Source organism: Cupressus sempervirens, chromosome 5 (genome assembly GCF_028749045.1).
Source record: "Cupressus sempervirens isolate cs-2001-9-10 chromosome 5, ASM2874904v1, whole genome shotgun sequence".
Taxonomy (NCBI): Eukaryota; Viridiplantae; Streptophyta; class Pinopsida; order Cupressales; family Cupressaceae; genus Cupressus; species Cupressus sempervirens.
In genome coordinates, this window is record NC_143122.1 from 1,024,872,248 (window position 1) to 1,024,883,122 (window position 10,875).

Below are 10,875 nucleotides of genomic sequence, written 5' to 3' on the forward strand. Positions count from 1 at the left end.
CCATGCAATCTCACAATCTCTTTAAAGAAAAATTCAGCAACATGTTCAGCATCTGATGTCTTCTTACATGGTATGAAATGAGCCATCTTAGAAAATTTGTCCACTACAACAAATATAGAATCATGCCCCTTCATTTTCTTAGGCAATCCAAGAACAAAATCCATACTGATGTCAGTCCAAGGTTTCTCAAGAACAATAATAGGTGTATACAAACCAATATTTTGACTCACTCCCTTTGCAACTTGACAAACTCCACAACTCTTTACAAATTTTTGAACATCCTTATACATTTGTGACCAATAATACTTCTCTTTCAGCAAACTCAATATCTTATCAATTCCAAAATGTCCAGCTAATCCACCACTATACTTTTCTTTAATAAGATTCAACCTCATAGGACTGAATACCTTTGAACAACATACCTTCTTAAATGAAATACTCATCATACTTACTTATGTGAGTTGTTAGATTTGGTGCTCTACACTCTCTCCATGCCTTAGAAAAATTAGGATCAACATCATACAACTCTTTCATTTCATCAAAACCAAGAACTTCAATCTTCATTTCAGTCAGCAAGGAATGTCTCCAACTCAATACATTGGCAACTTTGTTAGTAACTCCACTCTTATGCTTAATTAGAAACATAAAACTCTACAAGTACTCAACCCACTTCATATGTCTCTGATTCAATTTTTGTTGTTTTCTCAAGTATTGTAAAGCTTTATGATCAATATACAACACAAACTCCTTAAGAATCAAATAATGTCTCCACTTGTTCAATGCTTGAACAATAGCATAAAACTCTTGATCATACACATAATATTTCCTTTTAGCATCATTCAACTTTTCAATAAAGAAAGCAACAGGATTACCTTCTTGACTTAATATAGCTCCTATTGCATTACCACTTGCATCACATTCAACTTGAAATACTTTGTTGAAATTAGACAAAGCCAATACAGGTAATTCAAAAACCTTTTGTTTCAAAGTCTCAAAACTCTTATCAACTTCATGTGTCCACTTGAATTCCTCTTTATCTACCCTCATTGTTTCAGTCATAGCATTACAAATAGCACTGAAATTCTTTATAAACTTTCTGCAAAAACTAGCCAAACCATGAAATGATCTTACCTCATCCACACTCTTAGGTGTAGGCCATTCCAAAATTTCTTTAACCTTCTCAAGATCCATCTTCAATGCATCAGCTAAAATCACAAATCCCAAATACACAATCTCCTCTTGCATAAAAGAACACTTTTTCAAATTAATCAGCAACTTTTCCTCTTTCAACCTCTATAATACTTGTCTAATATGCTCAAGATGTTCTTTCTTAGTCTTGTTGAATATCAAAATATCATCCAAATAAACAATCACAAACTTACCCAAAAATCTTTTTAGAACTTCATTCATAAACCTCATGAAAGTACTAGGTGCATTAGTCAAACCAAAAGGCATAACCAACCATCTTTTGTCTTGAAAGCAGTCTTCCATTCATCACCTCCTCTAATTTTGATCTAATGATAGCCACTCTTCAAATCAATCTTGGTAAAATACTTTGCTCCACTCAAACAATCCATTATATCATCCTTCCTTGGCATAGGAAAGCTATATTTCACTGTTATCTTTTTAATGCCTTTGGAATCAGTACACATTCTCCATTCTTTTTAGGTGCTAATACAACAGGTACAACACATGGACTCAAGCTTTCTCTGATCAAACTTTTTTGCAACAATTCATGCACTTGTCTATTAAGTTCTTCATTCTCTGCAAGTATCAATCTATATGGTGCTTTGTTTGGCAAACTAGCTCCAAGAATCATATCCATACAATGACTTATACTTCTTACTAGAGATAAACCATCCAGGATATCATTAGCAATAATGTCTTTATACTCATTCAACAAATCTACAATTTGTTCTAGCACTCAGTCAATACTACCATCTATCACTCAGTCACCACTGACTGGCACTCAGTTAACACTATTTTCTTGCACTCGGTCTCCATTGACAAAATCCAATTTTCTTGGAATTATAGCAAAAAAAACTTGGTTCTTTTTCATTTCATTTTTAAATTATTTCCCATTAACGATGCAAATTTTCACAGCAGTACAATTAAACTCATCGGGACTTTCAATCAAAGGCAGCAATGTTTGTTTCTTCCCATTTACCCAAAGAGTATATTGATTTAATCTTCCATCATGTACAACATATCTACCATATTGCCAAGGTCTACCCAATAAAATATGACAACAATCCATGGGCATAATATCACAGAAAACTTCATCAAAATAATGTCCAATTATAAACTTCACAAGGCATTTCTCACTTACCAATATCTTATGCTCATCTTTGATCCATGAAACATGATAACGTTTGGGATGTTTCGGCCTTTGGAACTGCAACTTGGTAACTAGCTCTTTTGATGCCAAATTTGTAGAACATCCACTATCAATAATCACCTTGCAACATTTTCCAGCCATCTTACATCTGGTCTTGAAAAGACTTCTCCTTAAAATAGGTTCCTCATCACTTCCCTTATTACATAAGGTTCTTCTCACTATCAGATTTTCTCCAGCCTCGGGTCCACTTGGTGAACCCTCATCATCTTCTTGAATCACAAAATTTCTATTACCTTGCCTAGTTTTAGAGGATCTACATTCAAAAGATCTATGTCCGTCTTTACCACATCTAAAACAATTACCATGAAATCCACCTCTAGAATAGGAATTAATTCTTCCTCGGTAAGAATTAGTGCCTCCTCGATAAGAATTACCACTTTTCCATTCAGTCTTGCCTTTGTCATGATTCTTCCATTTATATTTGCCTTTATCCTACATAGAACTGTCAGATCTGCCACCTTAATCTGCCACCTCTACCTCTTTGTCTTTGTTCATGCTTCTTTGTCAAGATCTCCTCAACTTTCAAGACATATTGATATGCTTCTTCAACACTTTCTAGCTTCACAAAACTTATTTCATTTTAAATTCCAAATCTCAATCAATTAATGTACCTTGCAATTTTCTCAACATCATCATCCACATTTCCAAATCTTATGTCCAATCTATAGAATTCCTTGGTATATTCTTTCACAGTCATGTCCTTTTGTTTCAATTTTTTCATCTTTCTCAACAAGCTAACTTGATAATCAGCAAGAAGAAATTTTTTCTTTACCTTTTTCACCATCTTTGGCCAAGTTTTGATCTTCTCCTTTCCTCTCCTTTGTCTATCAATTCGCAAGTGCTCCCACCATAGTGATGCATGACCTTTCAGCTTAGTGACTGCAATCTTCACCTTTCTGATATCAGAAGTGTTTTCATACTCAAAGAACTTCTCCATATTAGAGATCCAATCTAGCACAACATTGGTATCTAGCTTTCCATCATAGGGAACAACTTCTATAGCAAGCTTTGAATTTTTCCTAGTCAACACTCACAACAATATTTCCTCATCTTGATCTTCTTCAGGTTCTAGATTATAGTTTGGTGCTGCTACTTCATCATCACTCACATCTTCAAGATGCACTCCTCTCCTCTGGGTTATCTCCACAACATCTAATCTAGCTGCAATTTGTCTCAACTGATCCAATATAGCATTATCAACATTATTTCCTCTACCACAAACTATCTTTACAAATTAGGTTCTTGCAAGATCGTAACCATCTACAAGTTATAGGTCAAATTCACAGATCTACTACCCTACAACCAAATCCACATCAGGGTTCTACACAATCCAATCTCCACAAGGATGAACCTCAAGCTCTGATACCAATTAATATAGGCAAAAGGAGGAGTAACTAGGGCCAAAGGCTCACCCAACTATCCAAACCACCCTACAAGAGTTAACACAATAGAAGCAACATAAGGAACAACAACCAAAGGAGGAAGAAGAATGAAATACTTTGATTGATTCTTCAAATATTCAACATACATGCCCAGCTATAAGGCCTTCTGGGTTACGACCAATTACAAATACATTCACATTCAAAGATCCAACTGCAAATTCGCACTTTCAGTTTTGCTCTCTAATCTTCTTCTCCAAAAACTTGCCTAACTCTAAGCCTAAACACTCTATATATACTTGCCAAAATGGCTTACAGATTATTCTAGAACATTACATAAGAGGAAGGCTGACCCAACAACGGTCTGGACTCATCCCAAGAAAAGATCTTAACATAAATGTCGTGATTGAAATAAATCCTGCAAGTTGGCCCACAGAAATCACGTCCAAATATTGGCACTTGGCATACACTAGATAACTCGGCACATGAAGGAATGGTACAGTAACTTAGAGCATGAAGGAATTGCTATAGTAACTCGGCACATGAAGAAATGCCATAGTAACTCAACACATGAAGGAATGCTACAGTAACTCGACATATGAAGAGTGCTCGACACCAACTAAGTGCTACAGTAACTCGGCACCAACTGAGTGCTACAGTAACTCGGCACCAACTGAGTGCTACAATAACTCGGCACCAACTTGCAAAATGAACAAAAATTAAGCAAGATAACAAAGAAACCCAGAATGCTCTTGCATCAGCCATCAACTTAAACTTTGTGCACTTAACCACATCATCAGAATATTGTGTTGTACATGTCCATAACTGCACATGACCATACAATCAAACAATTGTTTGTACCATCAAGATCTCTATCTGCTACTCTGCTAGTCTTTATAGAAACAATGCTATGTTGACATCAATGAAAAACACAATCTTGAATGCAACATATCAATACTCTCCAATGCTTAGGATACTCCCCCAATGTAGTATCATCAACATTCATGCTAATACTCATAGACATGTGCTTACCTTTTTTTGGACAAATTTTGATATAGTTAACCAAATTCAAAATAAATTACATATTATCGTTCTACACTTGATTCTATACACTTTTTAAAATAAGTTTTCATTTTTTATTATTTTGATGCAAGTTATGCTCAACACATGAATAGGTACCAAAATTCTAGGATATAGTTAGTTTAATAATTCATTGTAATATCCCCTTCTTGAGTCCAGTATGATAGATTTCTTTAAATGGATTGTAATATTAATAATAGTAATTTTGATTATTAATTGATGTTATGATTTTGATTGTGGAATTGAAGGGTATAGATGTTAATCAAGTTGCCTAAATACCATCTAAGGACTCCCTCAAAGTTTACAAGTCCAAATCCATTTCACAAAGATATATGGATCACTGACCCTTGCCTTCAATTAGATAGACCCTTAGATTGGATCTATACAAGATCCTCCTTGATAACATCTTATTCTTCTAATCACAAAACAAATGATGATAATATTTAAAATAATCATATTTTGATAATTCATAAAATTAAGTCTTATTCTTATAATAACACTATTCAATTATATTAGATCAAATTCTATTTTAATAATTTATTCATAATAATATTAATTCTTTAATTTCATATAAAAGTAAGGTTATAACATACCTTCTTGTTTTCTATAAAAATAAATAAATAAAATTCTTATAAACTAATTCCTTACTTGTATGAAATATATTTATAAATCTATAAAGAATAATATTCCATTTTATAAAAGCATAAAATAAATAAAAATAAATGACTAAATACATAACATAATAAAGAGTATATTATGAATTGAAATATACTTACACGTGCCTTTACTTTTATATGGTTTAGAGATGGGAATTACTTTTTTGCCTTCCTTTAATGTTTTGAGCTTAAGTATATAGTCTCTTTGATTGATTTTACTATTTTCTAGTTTTTTTTTGTTGCTCTTAATATATTCAATACATAAGTGTTATATCCCCTTTCTCATATTTTGACATGGTTTTATATATAGCATCCATACCATTTTAATGCGTTGTGTCCTTTACTTGCCAACCAACATGGAGATTATGATTTTCTAGTTTAGATTATTACTATTGTTTAATTATGTTTTCTTATAAAGTTATATGATAATGTTTTTATATATTAACTTATATTTAGGAATTATGATAAACAACTAATAGTTTTACTAATATATTTTTGGAATTTCTTTATTATTATTTCTTAAGAATTAATTATCAATTCTTATATTATCTTTATTTTAAAACTTTTAAATTGAATAATATTAATTAGTTTTACTTATTCATTTCATTCTTTTATATTTGAACTATTATGATCTAATATTACATTTCATGATTAGAGGGGGTATTATATTTATTAACAAAAAAATAGGCATCAAAAAATTACAAAAAAATCCAACTTTTAGATACCACTCTTAACTATTATCCTACCAAAGGGATTTGTAAAATACCAAATATAACTATGTCTTTTATGGTGCACATGAGAACAACTACGTTATATTCTCTAAAAATATCAAAAACTATTTTTTGTGTGTGAAGGGTTTGACCCACCTAATCTTATCCATTTTGTAAAAACTCTAGTAGTTTAGAAAGTAGATTCATATTATTACAATTTATATGTTTTACATATTTTGTCATTTTGAGCGGATGACCCTCAAATGTCTCGTCCAAGTTCAAGTTTACCTGATTTCTGAAAAAAGATGTGGACTTATACCCCCCTCTTTGTACACCATCTTCATGACCTTACCTACATCAATGGACCTTAAATGACCTTATTACATCACAAAATTATCAAAACGATCTCACTACATCTTTCTAAAATAAATTACTTTCCAAACTATCTCTACATTCAATTTCGCATTCTATGAAAATAGATTCAAATTTGTAAGTGGGCTCTTGCAACTCTTGCCTACGATGAGAGATGATTCCCATTAGTTTTTAGGAGGTTAGTGGTTTTGGTAAGTTTTTGTAAATCACATTACTTTCCTAATCTATCTGTACATAAGAAGGGTGGTACCTCCCACACATGACTTAAGATCGGACTTATGTGTGGGATTGATTGAAAGGATGGTAGACGTCCTTTGGTGTCACCCTTTGACTTCTATTTATATAATTTGTTACTTTCCTAATCTATTTGGGTGGTCCCTCCCACACATGACTTCGAATTGGACTTATGTGTGGGATTGATCGGAAGGATGGTAGACATCCTTTGGTGTCACCCTTTGACTTCTATTTATGTAATTCGCTCTCGATACTCTATCTATGTTCTCTAGGTTTAAACTTTGTATGTGTATTTTTTTGTTTGAACTTTGCCTGACTCTTAAAAGGTGGTCTCTTATCCCCTATTTTTTTTTAATAACATACTTGACTATATTAATAATAAAAATTAAGAGACATATATACCCAAACCTTACAACTCATGCATCAACATATTACCATTTAAATACTAAATTTATTGATAACCAAGACTCGTAATCTAAAATATTCTTTCTTAAATTTTTTCTATCGATTACACTTAAATTACCAGTTCTTGGGGAAAAATCCATACGTTAAGTGCAGTGAATGGCCAACACCGAGACTCGTAATCTAAAATATTCTTACTTAAATTTTTTCTATTGATTACACTTAAATTACCAGTTCTTGGGGAAAAATACATACGTTAAGTGAAGTGAATGGCCAACATAGAGACTTGTAATCTAAAATATTCTTTCTTAAATTTTTTCTATCGATTACACTTAAATTACCAATTCTTGGGGAAAAATCCATACGTTAAGTGTAGTGAATGACCAACATCGAGACTCGTAATCTAAAATATTCTTTCTTAAATTTTTTTCTATCGATTACACTTAAATTACCAGTTCTTGGGAAAAAATCCATACGTTAAGTGCAGTGAATGGCCAACACCGAGACTCGTAATCTAAAATATTCTTTCTTAAATTTTTTCTATCGATTACACTTAAATTACCAGTTCTTGGAGAAAAATCCATACGTTAAGTGCAATGAATGGCCAACACCGAGACTCGTAATCTAAAATATTCTTTCTTAAATTTTTTCTATCGATTACACTTAAATTACCAGTTCTTGGGGAAAAATCCATACGTTAAGTGCAGTGAATGGCCAACACAGAGACTCGTAATCTAAAATATTCTTTCTTAAATTTTTTCTATCGATTACACTTAAATTACCAGTTCTTGGGGAAAAATCCATACATTAAGTGCAGTGAATGGCCAACACCGAGACTCGTAATCTAAAATATTATTTCTTAAATTTTTTCTATCGATTACACTTAAATTATCAGTTCTTGGGGAAAAATCCATACGTTAAGTGCAGTGAATGGCCAACACCGAGACTCGTAATCTAAAATATTCTTTCTTAAATTTTTTCCATCGATTACACTTAAATTACCAGTTCTTGGGGAAAAATGCATACGTTAAGTGCAGTGAATGGCCAACACCGAGACTCGTAATCTAAAATATTCTTTCTTAAATTTTTTCTATCGATTACACTTAAATCACCAGTTCTTGGGGAAAAATCCATACGTTAAGTGCAGTGAATGGCCAACATCGAGACTCGTAATCTAAAATATTCTTTACATCGAGAGGCATTTTATACTATGGTAGCACAAATGCCCAGCATTGGAATATGCCAAGATTCCTTGTCAATAAAAAAGAAATGAAAGCTGTTACACACTAATATAATAAATGCATTTTTAATTATGCTACTGACAGCAAGAGTAAGCAGTGACAATAACTACCACTGAGGTCGGCTATGCGGGTGGCGTTTCATGCATTTAAATTTGTTTTTGCGTTTTGAAGTATTAGCCATGCAAATATGTCATTTCAAACATTTCCTTTTTGTTCTTTCAAGATGATCGAATTAAAGAATTCGAATATAACTCATGTAACGGCAGGAAGTCGTAAGGACAATTCTAATTCCTTATATATTATATCCGTCTCTCTTCTATTCTGCAAAAGTCTCTTACCTTGCTCATTTACAATGTGTGAGGAGATCCGAAGGAGGCATTTAAGTTAGATAAAGTAATTATCGATTGTACAAGCCGTGAGTTAAGTAAGGTTGTGATTTAAATTTTTTCAACCATATTTCATTCGTAAATACTGGTCTTTCTTTCTGTGGCATATTCATATATGTTTGAATCGATATGTGTTTCAAGTTGTTGTTGATTCTTGCAATATATCCATATATGTTTGAATCGATATGTGTTTGAAGTTGTTGTAAATTGTTGCAATATTCTCTAAAATGAAAATCTTCCGCTCATTGTTGTATCTTAACTAATTCTTCTATTTTTCCTCTATGTTGCTGCATGAGTTGGTCATGGTCCCTTGATTTGATCTCTTAACATTAAGTGCTTTTCTCAAGGCTTAGAGATCCCCAAATACATAATCTCTTCTTGGACCATGTATGCATATTTTTAAAAAAATATTTATCTTGAATGTTTTTTTCCTTTACACCGTATTGCTGATGGGATAATTCGAGACTTAGCAACTTTTCTCATATTTGTGATAAATGGTATAATAGTTATCAATGAGTTTTGAGAACAATGTTATTTCCATCTAGATATTTAACTTTTTGAAATCAGAACAAGAAAAGTTAGTTAGCTTATTAGGCAATTGTTCTTATTCACTAGTTAAAAATCATGAGCACACAAATAACCTTATTAGCCATTGCTATGAATCTTTCATAATTTATTATATACAGTTCTTTGTTTACATAATAGAAACTTCCACATTAAAAAACATTTCCTTCCTTTTTCTCATTTCAAAATTCTAAAAACTTTACTTTCCTTTTTCTCATTCTAATTTTTTTAAAACTTTCCTTTCCTTTCTCATTCTAAAATTCTTAAAACTTTCCTTTCCTTTTGCTCATTTTAAAATTCTATTTTATTTTTTTTCCTCTCTACGTAATTTTGGAAACTTTCTTTGTAAATAAAAGTAAAAATAAATGAGTTTTTTAATGACAACTGTTGAAAACAAAAAGTGACTAAAATTTTAGTAAAAAGAAAAAAGAAAGAAGGAAACAACATTTTTTAATAGTTAAATTTAAAACAACCACCTAAAAACATGAAATAAGTTTTTCCATACAAATTTTGTTTACATAATTTAAAGAAATAAATAAATAAATAATGTTTTCTTCTGAATAATAAAATGATGTTACGCATGGTCTTTATTTTTATATGATTAAAAAATGAGAAAATAAAGGATATGTAAAAAGTTCTAAGTATAGATAATATTAAATATTATAATACTAAGCAATTTATTATAATGTTAATTATATTTGAAAAAATATTTGTGATGTTTTCATTAAGATTAGTATATTGATTTAGAGTACTTGAATTAGATTACTATTTCAATTATAATAGTTTTGTAATTTACATTTAGATTAAATTTAATCTTTATATATTAATATCTAAAAACTGGATGGCAATGCCGCCATTTTCTAAATATTTTATTAAAGTGCCAATTTATTCATTTTTAATTAAAAAATTAAATTTACACTTTTAATTTAGTTGATTGAAAATTAAAGTAGCCATATATTAATTTTAAGTTATGCTTATTTTTTATATGCAATTTTAAAAGAATAAATAGTAACTTTTACGCATCAATCTTTGAAAAGTGGAAGGCAATGCCACCATTTTTAAAATATTATAATACTAAGAAATCTATTTTAATGTTACTTTCTAATGGAGGATGTACGAACTGTGAATTTTTTGGCTCGATAGGCGATTTGCGATTATTTTGGCTCGACATGCAATTATTTTGGCTCGATAGGCGATCTGCGAACTACAATTTTTTTGGCGAACTAAGATTTCTTTCTGCAATCAGCATTATTTTTTTCCCAGCTACCTTGGTGGACGCATGGCTTCATCCGTGCATCCCATCGATCCGGGTGATTCTCCTCCCACAAACAAAATTAAATATTGTAATATGATGGAGGCAGAGAGTAATGGCCAAAGCGCCAAGTCTGTACTAGGTAAGTTTTCCTCGATTGCTGATAAAACCAACCAGAATGGTGGCATTCCCTCCCCCAAC